The following is an 18,035-nucleotide window of genomic DNA, read 5'->3' as shown; positions in this document are numbered from 1 at the left end:
ACTGGTCTTTTCACACTACTCAAAAATAGTGCTAGTCATAGAACTGTCCCAGGGATCCTGCATAATGATAAATGACCCTCATTGTCCGTATCTCAGAGACTGGACAAATGTTAGATTCCCACAAAGTTTAGCAGCCCTGGCTTTATTATTGTTGTAAAGAGCCCTCTACCATGTCCAGTACCTCATTGTCATTTGTAGCAACATCACCATGGACGAGAGCTTGTCTGCAGTGGTCATCTTTGCTATATAAATCTAAATATATATATACATAAATAAGTATATATATGATATATTCACATGTGTACTGCTTTACATCACATACTACAGTTTATTAGATATAGATAAAAAAATTATAAACATCTTGGGTATGAATAAAAAGGAATTCTACACAAAGACAAAATGTAACAGAGGTTTGCTCAGGGAAGCAAGCAAAAGGGAAATTTTCTTAAAAATGTTACATTCACGAACAACAACCCACATGTCCAACAGCAAAAAAAAACTGCTAGAGCAAAAACTCCTCCAATAAAATCCTCAGGGAAAACATAAATCTTATTAGTTGAAAAGGACTTGTGCACCACACAATATATACATAGAATAAAACCTCTTTGAGACGTCCACACAATTTTCTATATTCAAGATAAAAAAAAACAAATCCCAAAAACCTAGTATAAATTAGGATGGAGTCACTTAGGACTTCACTTAAGCAAAAATAGCAATCGCCAGTAGTTAAATAACAATTATTTACAGTGACAGTATTGGTTATGGGAATTATACAAATCCCATCCACATATAAACCACAGCATAAAATCATCTATGCTGCAGAATAGAATCTGCAACATGTCAATAATTGCTGCAGACTTTAAGCATGGAATCATAGAACCATGGAACGTGGCCTCCTGCTGTCGTATGTCTGTGAGCATGTGCAGCCATTAAATTCTGTAAGCACTGAAAATAGCCAAGTCTATACAAGTTTAAACTTCCTATACTATTCAAAACTTATCAGGCTAAGGACCGTCAAATATATTTTTACAGCATGGGGTACAGGCCACAGGCTTTAGGAGGCAATCTACTGTAGACAAGGCACTGAGTAAGGTCCAGCCACCTGCCACAGGCCTTGGGGCTTAAGGTCTGGTCACCTACTTTCATTCCACTACTCCGTTCCTCTGCTCACCCCATTACCTGCATTAGTGACCCTATCCCCTCACATCTCATACAATCCTCAACAATAAACTGGAGTGGGCAGAGAACATAAACGCACTTCACAGGAGGGGGTCAGAGCAGGCTACACCTGCTGAGAAGGCTGAGGGCATTCAGAGTGAGGGGGCTCTTCTTAAGACCTTCTTCAACTCTGTAGTGGCACCAGCCATCTTCTTTGGCATAGTCTGTTGGGGAAGCAGCATCTCAGCTAGGGAGAGGAGCAGACTGGACAAACTGATTAGGAAAGCCAGTTCTGTCATGGGGGGTCCTCTTGACACAGTGCAGGTGGTAGCTGAGAGGAGGACACTGTGTAAGTTGAAGTCTATTCTGGAGAATAGCTCCCATCCCTTGCATGAGACTGTGGTGGCATTGGGGAGCACATTCAGTGACCGACTGCTTCACCCCAAGTGTGAGAGGGAGCGTTATCACAAGTCATTCCTCCCCGCTGCCATCAGGCTGTTCAACAAACAAGGCCCAAACAGAAGTAACCTGCTCCCCCCACCTAACCAGTCCCTGCAGGTCCCATCCACAGACTAAACATCAAACTGCCGATCATTGCTTTTCTCTTTTTTGTCTTTTTATCCCCCTTTTCTTTTTGTTCATTTATCCCTAATATTATTGTTGTCATAGTTTGTACTTCACTCTCTGCTGCTGTAACGCTGTGAATTTCCCCATTGTGGGACTAATAAAGGATTATCTTATCTTATCCCTCTCCACAGTGGTCACTTTCACCTCACAAACATCTTAAACTTCTCTCTCTCTCTCTTCTGGTGTCTTTCCCTCTTCTCTTAAGCATACGGTTGTAACCCCAGTACTAAAGAATCCTTCCGTTTACCTGTCCAATGCTGTTGACTACCAACCAGTCTCTGATCTCCCTTTCATCTCCAAACTCCTGGAACACCTGGTCTATTCTCGACTATCCGGTTACCTCTTAGCTAACTCCATCCTTGATCCCCTACAATGTGGTTTTCATACTATACTATCCACAAACTGTTCTTTCTAAAGTCTCCAATGATCTCCTCACTGCTAAATCCAAAGGTGACTATTCTCTCCTCATTCTTCTGGATCTCTCTGCAGTGCTTGATACTGTGAATCACCAGCTCCTCCTCTGGATGCTTCACTCCATTGGCCTAAAGGACAGTGCACTCTCTTTGTTTTCTTCCTATCTCTCTGACGACACTTCTACCATCTACTAACTGACCAAACCGTGACCTCTCCATTTCTGTCTGTGGTATCACCATAACCATGAGGCATGTCTCTGGGTTGTGCCACATGGACCTCAAAAATATCTCTAGGATCTGCCCATTTCTTACAATTAAAACCCGCTAAAACGTTAATTGTTGTTCTGCTTCACTCTCATCTAGACTACTGTAACTCCTTACTAATCTGTCATACACTTAAAGGGGTATTCTCATCTGGGCATTCCCATTCAGTTTGATAAATCTGCGATATATAACCATTTTTTCAATTAAATGTTATTAAAAAAAATGTTCCTGTGTGAAGATAATTTCTCATAAATGTAGTCATTCTGTCCCTTAGAAACGAGATAGCTTCCTCGGATACGGCCACCTCTGCCTGAGAGATTGCACGAATAAACAAAAAGGTTTTGTATATGAAATGTCTGGGAGTTACTGCATGTTGCACAGCCGTCCTGTGGTAATGATCCTTGAATCCAGGAGGTCAGGCAGGGCTCTATAGCACATGTCTGGCCACTGCTGCCAGAGTGTGACGTGGTCGTAACCGAGGAAGCTGATCTCGTTTCTAAGGCACAACATGGCTATGTTTATAGGAAATTATCTTAACACAGAAACGTTTTTTTTTAATAACATCCGATTGAAGAAATGTTTATATATGGAAGATTAGTGAAACTGAATATGAATGCCTAGACGAGAATACCCCTTTAATAAAACCTCTCCTGTATAAACAGACCAATCAATACACGGTTGCCCATCTCCTTCCAAATACAGTTTAAAATAATCCCCCTCATCCACAAAGCTCTGCATAATGCTGCAGGTTCCTATCTCTCCTCTCTCATCTCAGTCTATCGCCCAACCCATGCTCTTCAACCTGCCAGTGATGTTAGATTAAAACGTTTATGTTATATTTTATATGTAAAAAATGATAAAAATTCCTAAAGAAATAAATTCCCAATGATGTTGGGGCTTTTGATGCTCCCTCTGCCACGCCATATATACTAAGGGTTTTATGCCAGAAAACATGTGTACCAGCCATGATATATGTTCCACACTAGGTATCACCTTGCGGCTAAATACCCCGTCTATTAAAAAAAATCTAAATAATGATCCCACAAGGTAAAAGATTGTAATGGGGAAAAAAATGTCATCCCTCATGATAATTTTCTATAAAAATTATTCAAAAAGTTAACAAAATGTGAGAATGGAAACATCTGATCACCCCACAAAAATTATGATTTACATCAAAGTATAGGAAACTTACAGATGACATGTAAAATGTAAATGATTTTTTTCTCCAAAGACATACATTTTTATAGATATATATTTGGTAACTGTGTGACTGTATTAACAGTAATGGGAATGTGACAATTGGACAGCAAAGTGGCTGTAAAAATATAGCCTACAAAGAAATCGTGACAACTGAGTTTCTTTTTTCAATTTTTAACATTTTTACATTGCAGTACATTGCACAGAAAACGGAATGGTAACCCTTTATCCCACATACAACAAGCCCTTATACATCCCTGTAAACTGAAAAATAAAAAAAGGTTATAGTTTTAGAAAGCGGAGAGGGATTTGTGCAAATATGACCCATTAACATATAATTTATGTCATATGACGAGAAGAGAATGTGGTGGTTTATACCAAAAATAACACACAGACACAATGAACACTTATATCTATCCACCCCCATTCATCTACATATAGCGACAGCCTCCATAACAACACATAAATGCTTGGTCTGAGTGTGTCATCCCATGGGGTTAAAACTATCACATTTGCATAAACATTAATGGTATCTTTAGCTTAGGAAAGACACATTGTACTAGGTTTGAGCCAATAAAACAGTTTCATTTACAACCACCCCAAAACTGTCACCCCATATATCCTGTCTGCTGTAGCTGATTTTTCCTTAGTCCCACACACTCAGAGAGCAGCTCATAATGAGATGGCCCTTGGCTGCCATCCTACTGATCAGAGGCAATTCCAGCTTCCCTGGAAGCTGCTTGGAGCTGCTGCTAATCTCAGACAACTGACTCAGGAAATTTCCATTTTTGGAAGGAAAAAAAGTTTGAGTAGCACAAGCAAAAAAGTATTAAGTGGGATTGTGACAATGAAAAATAATCACAAATAAAACCAATAGAGTATTCCTGAAAGAACCTCCTAAACCAAAAAAAACACAGAGTATTCCAGTACAATAAATCAATTCTTTATTTTTAAAAATAACATTAAAAACACATAACAAACATTGAATAAAAAGTCAAGAATAGGACTCCAAAAGACAAAATTGCCATCAGACCTAGGATACATTCAGGGGTATATTTCTCAGTATATAGGTGCATAGTGCATGTAAACTTACATAAAGTATGTGGCAGAAAAAAACTGCACACTTGCTTCAGAGGGGGTAACGTGAAGAAACTACTTGCACAGAGAGAGACTTGCACAGTGGGCGTGATTTTTGGCCACCCTTTAATATGGATAGGCATGTATCCTGTTTGTGGTTTTTGAACTGTGTGCACATGATGCTGGTGACAATGGTTGTTGTCCTCGTGGATATGAGCCATCTATGGAATAGGAGTAATATATGATCGTGTGTCTATGTTCACGCGAACCCAGATACACCCCAGTAGTGGGGCAGTGCATGGCTAGGTCAGGGTCACGTCTCTTGTGGCGAGACACCCACCCCGGAAGTGGGGCAATCAGAAACGACCGCATTCAGTGGCGGAACTTGATGCTGATAGGTGGAGTCCATCGCAGAAATGAGATATATAGTGAGGAGAGTCTTAGTCATTTTATGCCCCCTGAGGAAGCGGAGGTAACGCGAAACGCACATTGGGGGAACTTGACCACGACCTAGGACTCAGGATTTTTATGAATGTGTATGTGCAATTAGATAAAAACACCTTGCTGGATATTAGTATTAAGAAAAATATGGACATTCTATTCTATGTATGAGTTGTATGATACATTTACACTTTTACTCCAAGTAATACCCATTTATGTAAGTTTACATGCACTATGCACCTATATACTGAGAAATATACCCCTGAATGTATCCTAGGTCTGATGGCAATTTTGTATTTTGAAGTCCTATTCTTGACTTTTTATATAATATTTCTTATGTGTGTCTATGGAGTTGGTCATTAGAGATTGATGGGAGGAACACTTTTGTCATCCATTCCATATAATTGTCTGTAACATTTGGGTTGACTATTACTGAAAGAAGCTATGCCACCAACAGTGGAAGCAGTGACCATCACTCTTTGATTTATAAAGGCGTTCAAAAGACAAAATATCCAGTGGCTGTATTTAGGCTGTGAATAAAATTCATCAAAGTGCAGAAAAATTTCATAAAGCTATGGTAATTTCCATATGGATTTAGCACTATAGACTATAAATTCTCTCTCAAAATAACATTAAGGTGTTTACAGACATAGGGGAATATTTATCAGGGCCTCTGCACCATGTTAGTGGCATAAAAGCCCTAAAATAATCGCAAATGCTAGCTTATTGCTAGCACTTGCGATTATTTACCCCAGTGGGGTGTGAAGGGGGGGGGGGCGCAGACGCCCGAGCCAGTAGAGATATATATACGCTGCGCAGGTCCCTGCCGGATACATCAAGAGGCTAGAGCCCCTTGATGTATCTGGCTGTGCAAGAGCAGCAAGAGCAGCAGCGGCTATCGTGTGCCAGCGTATCATACATATACCCCATAGTGTTTATTTTTTTTACAAAGAAATGCATGAAAATTGAATTTGATGCTAAAAAGGTTCCCCAAACCAAAAGTGATTTATTTTAAATCTCCTAAATGTAATAGATGAGCTTATGTATAAGTGAGCTCACTCATACATTCACATAAATCATCAGTTCACTAAATCTGAAATAATCAAAAATCTGCTTTTCAGCTAGAAATTTTAAAAATGGTCACACCATGAAAACTCGCACAATTAAACAGATTAAAGAAAATGCATCCCCTAAAACCTATATATTTTTTTAAAGCAGACAACCTGCCAAATGCATTTGTTTTGTTAAACAATTTACAGCTGGTACCACCCTCATGCAACTTTATGTCAAACAAATTAAAAGAAACTTACATCAAAGGGGAGATTTACACCAAAATAGGGATATAAAAATAACAAATCAAATGGAGCAGATTTATATATTCTGCAATATTCCTCATCTGCAAGAAGTTCAAATTATTATAGACTATAAAGCTGGAAAAAGACTAGAAATGTCCATCAAGTCCAACCTTTAAGAACTAAACAAATCTTTTTTTTCCCCATAACCTGTGTTATTTTTTCTCTCCAGTAAGTCATCCAGGCCTCTCTTGAACATGTACTGCTACAGAGAGTTCCATAGTCTCACTGCTCTTACAGTAAAGAATCCCTCACACGTGTGCCACCGCACTGTGCACAGGGAAAAGGTAGAGCATGCTATATCTTTCCCTATGTTTATGGCCGAGTGTGTGAAAGGAGCCTTAGTTTTTCTTTGAGAAGCTCTTCCTACTTTGCACTCATTATATGTAGTGAACTTGTTACCTATATGAAAGACACCGACCCACGCACTGAAACAATCACATTCCAGCATCTCCACCATGGGCAATACCAAAGAGCTGTCTAATGACACCAGGGACAAAATTGTAGACCTGCTTGGATGGGCTACAGGACAATAGGAAAGGATCTGGGTAACAAAGTAACAACTGTTGGCGCATTTAGAAAATGGAAGAAACACAAGATGTTAATCTTCCTCGTCCCGGGGCTTCTGGGATAAGGATAATTCTGAGGTCAGGAATCAGCTCACTACCCAAGAGGATGTAGCCAATGAACTGCAATGAGCAGGGATTAGAGTCTCAAAGATTACCTATAGATTAAAATCCTGCAAGTCATGCAAGACCCCCTACTCACACCAACATGTGTGACCAGGCACGTTTGAAATTTGCTAATGACCATGGTGAAGACATGGAGAGATGACCATGGTGGAGACATGGCAGAAGGTAATGATTCCAAAATATTTATTTTTATATTAACTCGATTTGCCATTTATGGAGGAAGAAGAAGATACAAGAACACTGTCCCAATTGTGAAGCATGGGGTGTAAACATTTCCTTCAAAGGGGACAGAACAGATGCACCATATTGAAGAGAAAAAACAGAGATACAAGCCTTAATAAATGTTCCCCACAGAATGCAATCAGTTCATGTGGTGTCCATGACAAAACACATCTAAAGCACAGCATCCACTGTATCTGTGGTGCACTGCTTGTGGGGACTCGGAGCCGAGAGCCATAGGGTCTTAGCCTGCCAGTACGGGTACTGGGGGGCTGCTAGGTATTGGTCCCTGCTGCCACTATGTATTCTGTGCTTTTTATGCTAAAAACTTATGGATATTTAAACAAAGGTCTGTCGAAGCCCAACCAGGGCTATGGAGTCGGTAAGCCAAACCTCCGACTCCTCAATTTCTCTAAATCAGACTGCAACATACATGGGGCATCTTTAAGTGATACATTTATAGTAATACTGAGGCTTTTTATCACCATTATGATACAATAACCAAGTTATTTAGGTGGAACATAAAAAATATTTATTGGAATACAACTTTAGAACTATAAATTTAATTAATTGTAATTATGCAAAACACTATGTGGAAAAAGAGGCAGTTTAAACAAATATTATTTAGTACATCTATGAATTAGTTCTTAGAAACATTATCGCCTCCATCAGATCCTCCTTCATAGATGGATTTGAACCAATTATTTGAAAGCTAGAGAACAGCCTCTCTACACTGATTGGTGGTGATGCAGTAACCACATGGGTCTCATCTCTAAATTTCTGGATATAGAGGAATTGCCTCATGAACTGTCAGTTTAGGTGAACAGTTTAACTTCCAATATCAGGCTTTTTTCTGGGAACAGCTCCCTAAGTGTTTCTCATCATAATGCTGCACAGTCTAGCAGTACTAGATAACATGAAGGCTTGGTTTCTATACATATAGTATTTTCCATGTGTGTTTCTGTATTTGAGAAATTCAGATGTTCAGTTTTTCCCTCATATTCTATGTATAGTGTATAGAATCCATCAGATAAAGTAACCTCTGTAAAACTGAAAGAGGATAAGCAAACTAAAACATAAAGCAGTATACAGAGAGAACATATAGTGAACATATAGTTTACTATAGGTATCTCCCTCAGGAAACACCCTCGGTGTAAACCAACCAAAATATAGTCAGATACTGTATTGGAGAATGGGAAAAGAGGAAAAGGTTGGAAAAACCTTTTTCTCTTTTCCCACTCTCCCATACAGGAGGAGCTTCACTACTGAGCATGAGCAAAAAGTGCATCCACATTCATCTCAACTAAAAGTCTACAGTCTCAGATCAGGAATATAACAGACATTTCTAGGACTTTCCACATTCTGATGAAAAAAAATATTCAGCACATACTTCAGGTGAACTAATTGTAACAATTTATTATATATTTTTGGAGTCAGAGTCAGTCCATTTGCTTCCAACTTTGCCTCAACAACGCCAACTCTACAGCCCCGAGCACCACGTGAAATCTGCATACTTTGGCCTCATACACACGAATGGGTGCTCGAACATACAGCCGGGCACAGGAGGAAGGAGGGGTGAGCGCTCCACTGCCCTCTCCATTGAAAGCTGAACAGCCACCACTGTAATACGGCAAAATATAGGACACATCTAGGGGCTGTGATATGGCTGTAAATTGTGCAGCCGTATCAATGGTCCCCATTTGTTCATTTGTGTGGGGCTTTATCATTCCTTCCCAATCTGCTTTATACTCTGAAATCACTGCTGAATTTCATCTTGCTAACAAGACTGGCAGAAGCTGACTTCTGCAAAGTTTGTTGAAAGGTTAGATATGCTTAAAGGGGTTGTCCACTTTCAGAAAATATTTGATGTTGTTTGTGTAAGGAAAAGATTTACAATTTTCCAATATACATTCTGTAACAATTTGTCACCATTTTCAAGATCTCGCGTGCTTTGCTTCTATAGAAAGCTTCTAAGTTTACTTCCAGGGGATATAATATGTCCATGTGATGTGATGGAGGAGCAGGTGCACAACTCGGTATAACACACGTCTCTGATTACTCTCAGTGATAATAACGGCTTGTACACCTGCATGTCCATCACATCACCATGGACAGATTTCTATCCACTGGAAGGAGATCTAGAAAACCATGAGGAACTGATATAGAAAGTATTTTTAAAAATTACAAAACTTTTAATTAATCAAATAATATCAATTATTTACTGAGAGTGGCCAACTCCTTTAACTTTCATCTACATTGCTTGACAAAAAACTGCAGCACAAATCCTGGCAAATTATCAAATTCATTTCATGAATTGCCCTATTGGGAAGAGCATTATAATATTTCCAAAAAAATCGCAAAATAGATGTTGGCAGATTTAACGAAGGGGAATCCTAGAAAAAATTTTTACCAAAATCAACTAGCCCTAACTCAAAGTGTTACCTTGCTGGTTGGCAGCATTTTCTTTTGTCAGCCCGGACCACACAAACATGGGACTCATCTTGAGCTGTGGTATACATTGGCGCAGGTAACAATCAATATGGAATCTTCTCATTTTGCAGCAGGGGTTTTGACATTATTTATCATGAGGTGTGCTGGGCCACCTATAGAAATAATAGGGCATGTACTGTTCGGAGCTTGGTTCTCTGAGGCAGCCTTAGTTGTGTCAGGCAGATGTCTTAAAAGAAGTAACAAAACCCAGTGAGAATACATCGATAATAACATATTCCGTCTAAGGCTTCTTTCACCACTTTAGTTATTTATGTACAGCATAGAAGTTTTTGTTAATATACATGTTTAATATATTCCTGGTTTACATGATGAACATTATTTCATATAACACAGCTTTTCATAGTAGATATATCCATTCTTGTTTACCTAATATAAGACCTAACATAAGATGCTGCAAACTGCTGAGATCAGACAAGGAAGGAGGTGTGAGATATATTCCTTTTATACACAGGTATATATGTCCTAGACAACATGAAGATCAGATGGCAATAAAGAGAGAAATAAAACCTTCCTACACCCATCAGACAGAGATCTCGGGGTTCACATAATCCTAACTAAACCTGGACTAGGATTCAAGGTTATGCTACTCTGACCTTCACTTATCTAGTCATCTCCACATCCACATGAACATATTCCTCTATGTGTAATGTTTCTTCCAAGGAGGAACACCATTTATAATAGGGGGGGCGGGGGGAGATCAGCTTTCATTTTCTACAACAGAACAAATCAATCTGAACCTTACCACATTCATTCCTGAGTAACAGCATAGCAGGTTGAGATAATGAAGGTTTGCCTGAAAAATTATCAAACGCTGGTACAACATGCACCAACACATGATGCCCTTCCCCCCGGCATCCGCTGGATATATCCTCCTGATATATCCGAAGGCCATCTTGCTGCAGGACCATTCTAGGCCAAGCAGGTTAGTGCTATAACCACTATAGCTAGTGTGCAGGTACTGTCAGTAAGATCCTGCCCCAGCCCACTCCTATCATGTCCCTCAACGTGCACTTAGCGTGGAGTTTGGAGGAAATAGTTGCAATTCCTGTTTTTTGTGCCAGGATTTGGACTTTTTCAAGGCACATACAGCAGAAAACTGACAATAAACCTTGATAAATCACCCCCATTGGCCCTATGCAATGTTAACCCTTTACAACTTGGCCCTTTTTTGTTTTTTCACTTCCATCTTTCACTCCACACCTTCAAAAATCTGTAACGTTTTTATTTTTCCACATAAAGAGCTGTGATGGCTTACTTTCTGTGTAACAAATTGCACTTCATAGTGACGGTATTTTATATTCCATGCTGTGTACTGGGAAGCGCGAAAAAATTCCAAATGTGGTGAAAATGGTGAAAAAACGCATTTGCGCAGTTTTCTTGTGGGCTTGGATTTTACGGCTTTCACTGTGCACCCCAAATTACATGTCTACTTTATTCTTTGGGTTGTTATTATTATGGGTAGCAAATTTGTATAGGTTTTATAATTCTTTCATACATTTACAAAAATTAAAACCTCCTGTACAAAAATTTATTTTTTTTTAAATTTTGCCATCTTCTGACGTCAATAACTTTTTCATACTTTGGTGTACGGAGCTGTGGGTGGTGTAATTTTTTGCGACTTTTGATGGAATTTTCATTGCTATAATTTTTAGGACTGTGCAATCTTTTGATCACTTTTTATAGATTTTTTATATTTTTCAAAATGGCAAAAAAGTGCCATTTTCGACTTTGGGCGCTATTTTCCGCTATGGGGTAAGACGCAGTGAAAAACCGATAATTATACTTTGATCTGGCATTTTCGGACGCGGCGATACCTAATGTGTTTATGATTTTTACTGTTTATTTATATTTATATCAGTTCTAGGGAAAGGGGGATGATTTACATTTTTAGGTTTCTTTATTATAATTTTTTTTAACTTTTTATTTTTACTTTTACAATTTTTCAGACTCCCTAGGGTACATTAACCCTAGGTTGTCTGTACGATCCTCTTATATACTGCCATACTACAGTATGGCGGTATATGGGGATTTTACTCCCCATTCATTACAATGTGCTGATAGCTGAGTTAAAACAAAATAGCCCCGGGTCTTCGAAAAAAAAGGGGCTACCATGGCGACGGATCGCCGCTCTCCGATGACGTGAAGGGGAGCGACGATCCGCGACAAGATGGCGGCCCCCATTGCCGGCGGCTAGCACCGTTCGCGGGTGCTACCGGTAAGCCTTTGCTGTAATATGCAGCAAAGCCTTACCGTCTATGGAGAGGGCTCGGCCCGCGAAGGGGTTAAGATTCATGCACATGAATGTGTGCTGTAGTACGTAAATCAACAGTGTATAATTAGTTGTATGTCTATGGAAATGGTCAGTGTGTCATCCACACATCATTCATTTTTGCAGATCTGCAAAAATATATGGAAGGTTGGCAAATGATGTCACTAGCTTGTCACAAACTTTTTAAGGGTCACACATAATTGTGTATCTTAACTGATCTGCAAATACGGACTGCATTTTTCACATCTCATTAAATTCCTAAGGTTCAAGAAGCAAACACAGACAGGAATAGTTTTCTACAGCCTCCTCGTGTGCATGGGTCCATTGAAATTATTGTGTCAGTGTCAGACATCTGCAAAAAAATGGATAGCACAGAGACAAAAAAAAAATCATGAGGGTTACTCTTATGCAGTCAAGTGTAGTTATGTAGGGCCTGTACATAGCGAAGTATTAAAAGTAACAAAAAGTTCTATACACCGTACCGCTGCCGGGTCACCATAGACGTCTATGAGGATGTATATCCCGCTGCAAATTTGCTGCCAGATATACATCACCACGACGGCCGTGGGAATGGGGCCGAAGCTAAGGATCACATTTTTGCTTATATGTTGTAAGGACATGCCAGGGGGATTCCGACATATCCCACTGTATGCCTGAATTAAGAGTGTACATCGGCAGCAGCTGGCGATAGGCTGCTGCTGATATAAGGGATGTTTCGACAGTGATGTCACTGGGTCCCTCCATCTTGCTGAGCAATGTATCCACTCAGAGAGCCTGGAGGAGTGAAGCGATATGCTGTATCCCCTCCCCAAACACGTCTATTGCCTCCACTGAGTGTATAAGTCGTTCAGCAGGATGGAAAAACGTAGCTTGCTACGTCTTTCTATCCTGCCTATTTCAGCAGGTCAAACGCATAGTGGTCAGACGGAGGTATAGTAATTGCCTCCGTCTGACCATTATATGTCAATGTATACGCTCAGCGCATCCATTGGGAGCCCAGCCTATGAGGGGGCACATTCTCAACCAGTAACAACCAGTTGTAGGCACACAGAGATGTAGGGTAATAGAGCATCTCCTCAAGAATAATAAGAGGAACACAAGCATAAACTAAGATGCGATAGTTCTACTTTTTAATTACAATATCCACATGATAATGGTATACTTTCCTGAATCACAAGAAGGGTGAATGGAGATTTCTCCTCTCAACAAAGCGGGTGGCTGTTCATATGCTGAGCCACACAATCAATGTCTATGGCCATCTCCAGAAGCCAATAGGGAATGATTGGAGCAGCAATGCTTGACAAGCCGCTCTATTAAGGTGTCAGGATCACTGTTCTTGTGATACTATGGACAGGGAACAACATTAGAAGCTTTAAAGGGAATCCACCATATGCAAATACAGTGTATAGCATTTTAAAGGACATCTAACACCAGAATGAAGGATTGTAAACCATGCACACTGACCTATGGTGAGTGGCCACCTCTGGCAGGATCTGCTCTTCTTTTAGATTCTTAGGACATTGTTTTTATATATAAAAAAAAAAAGGTTTTAAAAAGTATGCAAATGAACCCAAGGGGCTCCAGGCTCCATAGATGTCCATGGTGCCTGGAGCCCCTCCGTCTCATTTGCATAATTTTTAGCACTGCTATATGCCTCCCTTCCCTGGATTAAGACCTTATCTGTCTGTTGCTTGTAGCCTTACTTGCATCAGGCTGCCGGCAGGAAAACAGTGTGTGTTTGTGGGAGCTCCTCCTGGAATGCAAGGGTAGGGGCTAGAGGCAGATTGCAGCTCAGTGCAGTGTCAGACAGGAGAACACTATGTCTGCCGACCCTAAAGTTGAAAGATCCAGGGTTGGGTCCAGGGGCAACCAAAATTGTGTATATCTGATAATCCACAGGGATGAAGTGAGCCTCCGTTCCTTATGGATGTGAAAGGAAAAAATAGGACCTTTGTTCTGGCGCAACCCGAAAAAGTTTTATTAAAGAAAATACAAACAATAAAATATAATAAAAGACAACGTGTTTCACGGCCTAACCACTGGATGCTTCATCAGGTCTATGTACAATGGCATTCATTAAGCGTTTATATATCAATTGTACAGGAAATTATGTCATAGCTGTCATTTCCTTTTTTTTTTTTTTTTTTTTTAAATAACGAATATACAATAACATACAATAAAATACCATGAACATTATATTTACATTAATGCCAAAGACCAGTATGGACAAAGATGTAGAATACCGCCCTATCTACTGTGTATGCTTACATGTTTGGCTCCGTTAAACTGCATAGTGAAGATGCAATGTCTGGCTGTCAGTTGATGTAGCGTAACGTACCAGAAGACAGCGAAGTGAATGGAGCGCACGGCTCGTAGACCAGTGGCCGTTCGGTATGTACGAACTGACGGTGGCCGTGCAGTGACATATCTAGAGCCGCTTGGAGATGTAGTTATCCCGACACCAGAAGGTGCGGTAAGCAGTATCATCTTTTTCATATACATTATTGTCGCTAAATTATTAGCAAGTCCATAACCGCGGGGCTTAATTATAACGAAAAAGAGAGAGCAAGAAGAAAATGGGCAATGGAATGGTATTAGTTAGAATATTAAATAATGTACACCAGGACTTACAGAGATAGGTTGGAATTATATCAGTGAAATGCTCTATATTTGTTAATAACATTGAATTAGAGAATGTGTCATTTTGTTATCCTGAATACAAGAAACTTGTCTTCGAGGGAATACACTTTAAGTTGCTTCCGTAACGTAAATTTATTTCTATGGGTGTTACAGAAACAGCACGACACAACTCACTTGGGCAGTGTTGCAGTTCCATCATGGCCATCTCTTGATGTGCATTTTTAAGCGTAGCTTTTGTCTTTTTGAATTAAACACATATAAGATCTCCGAGCTGATCAGCTGTATCGAAGTCTGTCACAATATTTTAGTTCTCATTCCCTATGGCATTTTCTAATGGCAGTATGTTGCATCAGTAATTGGAAACCAGAAATAAATTCTAAACATGCTATCTTCCAGATATGCTCCCCATCACTTACGCCAGTATAATACAGCAGTATGCTGGTCAGTATTTTGCATAAGTATTCAGTAAACTTTTCATATCTGTTTGATCCCCTTCTGGTCTCATTTACCAACACAGAAGCAAAATTATGAAAAACAAACGCCTTGCGATACACTGGCCTTCTACTAAGAAATTGCTACCCTTTACTTATTTCACACGCTCTGGTTTACCCCCCTTATATGCAAGGACACTAATGACACCTCTACCATGGCTCCTGTCCTGGCCACACACTACCCATCTTCTAATCGCAGATAAGAGACTGGACTGCTCCGCAGGGTCACTACTGTAGAGCCAGTGCTTGGCCACACGCTCTGGTTTACACCCTATGCCCTGGTGTATACAAAGACACTAGTGACACCTCCGCCATGGCTCCTGTCCTGGCCACACACTACCCATCTTCTAATCGCAGATAAGAGACTGGACTGCTCCACAGGGTCACTACTATAGAGCCAGTGCTTGGCTACACGCTCTGGTTTACCCCCTATGCCCTGGTGTATACAAGGACACTAGTGACACCTTGCCATGGCTCCTGTCCTGGCCACACACTACCCATCTTCTAATCGCAGATAAGAGACTGGACTGCTCTGCAGGGTCACTACTGTAGAGCCAGTGCTTGGCTACACGCTCTGGTTTACCCCCTATGCCCTGGTGTATACAAGGACACTAGTGACACCTCCGCCATGGCTCCTGTCCTGGCCACACACTACCCATCTTCTAATCGCAAATAAGAGACTGGACTGCTCCGCAGGGTCACTACTTTAGAGCCAGTGCTTGGCTACACGCTCTGGTTTACCCCCTATGCCCTGGTGTATACAAGGATACTTGTGACACCTCCGCCATGGCTCCTGGGGTCACTACTGTAGCTTTACCCCCCTATGCACTGGTGTATACAAAGCTGCTGCATCCATGTGATGTCACACAGTCCTAGGCATTGTACCAGCATGCATACCAGGAAGAAGGAGGGCACAGGGCTCTTGTAGCTGATCCTAATAACTGCCTTCATATTTACAATGTTGTATATGATCCATCTTGCTGTGGAAGCGGGATAAGAGAATAACCGGTGACAAATCTGTTATTCCCTTATGATTCTGCCCTAGCAGCTAGAACGCTAGTAATGTTACTGCGAACATGTGCCATGTGTGGCTGCTGGCGTGTCACGATGCCTGCTAGTGCCCCCTGCGCCGCATACAAGCGGGGACATATGACAGCTTCCAGTGTGTGTCATGCACAAGAAAACACGGCAGTGTCACAGGCCCTGTCAGGCTGCACTCACCACAGATGATGTCATGTCTCCAGCCCTGCTAGTCGATGACGTCACGGCTCTGCAGACGTCGTTTCCCAGGCAGCCCCGGGCAGTGAATCTGTGGGAGCCGGGGCTGGCATTGTCACCCTCTCACATACCCACTTCCCACCTTGGAACCGGCCACTACAACCAACACCAAAAAAACCCCTGTAGGTGGGACGTGGTACAGCCCGCCTTGAATGCTGTCAGCCAGAGCCTAGCCGCGCCCACTGTATAGGCGGGGAGGCTCAAAGCAGGCCTCTGTGTGACAACGTACAGTAGTTGGATTCTCACTGCTCACAGGGAGACATGGTTTGGACGCGCCCACTGGAAGAAAGGGGAGAGTCGATACCTCCTCGTAGTAAAAATGGTAGTGCTCAATCACACTCTCTAGCAGCGAGTGCTAGGTCGCGCCCATTTGCCAAGAAGGGGAAACTTAACATTTCGGCACCTTTGTAATCTTGAGGTCAATCCTCAGCACAATGTAAACGGGTCGCTTCCCATTTCTGTGCTTCCGACTACGCAGTTGGAGGTATGTCGTCAAGGCTGTTCTAAAGCCTGTGAATGTCATTTCTTTACCTCCTAAATTTCTAGAATCGGGAGGCTCATTCTGACAGGATAATTTCGTTTTCACACCCTAAACTTACATACTGCACAGGACAACAATGGAGGAAGACAGGTATGCTCAAGAAAGGGAAAAGCCCGTGTGTCTTCACCTGAGCCTGCCACAATATCATCCATTGTGCTACTATCACCAAGTAGTGAGGAACCACTACACTGGAAGTACGGAGCGCCCCCGCCACAAGCTAATACATGGGGTCTTGTGTACGAGCCCATACATTTCTCCTTGCGAGATCGCTGTGCATCCTCTGGCCGCAAACAACTGCCCTATGGGTGGTCACTGAGTAAGGTCCACTCATGCTCATCACACAACTGCAAACTCCAGCAGGATGAGGACTTGCTCTGAGCTTTGTGACTCTAGCAGGCAGTCATGTGTATGCGCACACTGACATGCATTTGTGCCTATAAAGGGAGACTTAGATGTAATACTTGTTAAAGGACAACGACTTGAGGTAGCAGCGCTACCCTAAGGGTGTGTTCACACGGTCAGTTTTTCAAGCAGTTGTGGATCATAATGGGACTTATCAGTGTGAGAAACTGCACCTTCTTTTTTTCACTTCACTCTTGGTTTGGACATCAAAAACTACAATCTGAAACCTACAAAACGCAGACTCCTCCCTGTGATCACCTATTGAAGTAAAATTACATTTCCATCACATTTGGTAAATGGGATGCAGACGCAATCTTACAATAATAGGTGATCGCAGGAGGAGTCCATACATGAACGCAAGCTAAATCTGCAGCGCAAGTCACACAAGGATGGATTTATAACTTATTCTAAGTTGCCATTGGTTAGCCGCTGATATATTGGCACTAGCAAACTAAGCACACTT

The 18,035-nt window shown here is 41.2% G+C and overlaps 1 protein-coding gene across 2 annotated transcripts in view; it reads right to left on the bottom strand.

Annotated features, from left to right (window-relative positions):
• The window catches only part of HIVEP3 (HIVEP zinc finger 3), an 85,167-nt gene extending 68,310 nt beyond the window's left edge, over positions 1-16,857 (bottom strand). Inside the window, exons 1-2 of one of the 2 annotated variants that reach the window (XM_072136954.1) lie at positions 16,573-16,857; positions 9,883-10,117 (exon numbers count right to left, since the gene is read on the bottom strand). The gene's annotated coding sequence lies outside the window, so the exon portion shown is untranslated. The remainder of the gene's footprint in view (positions 1-9,882; positions 10,118-16,572) is intronic. The other variant, XM_072136951.1, reaches the window with a different exon arrangement.
• Between the last annotated feature and the right edge of the window lie 1,178 nt (positions 16,858-18,035).

Source organism: Engystomops pustulosus, chromosome 2 (genome assembly GCF_040894005.1).
Source record: "Engystomops pustulosus chromosome 2, aEngPut4.maternal, whole genome shotgun sequence".
Taxonomy (NCBI): domain Eukaryota; kingdom Metazoa; phylum Chordata; class Amphibia; order Anura; family Leptodactylidae; genus Engystomops; species Engystomops pustulosus.
Note: the sequence above shows the minus strand (reverse complement) of the source record. Positions and strands in the feature narration are given on the sequence as shown.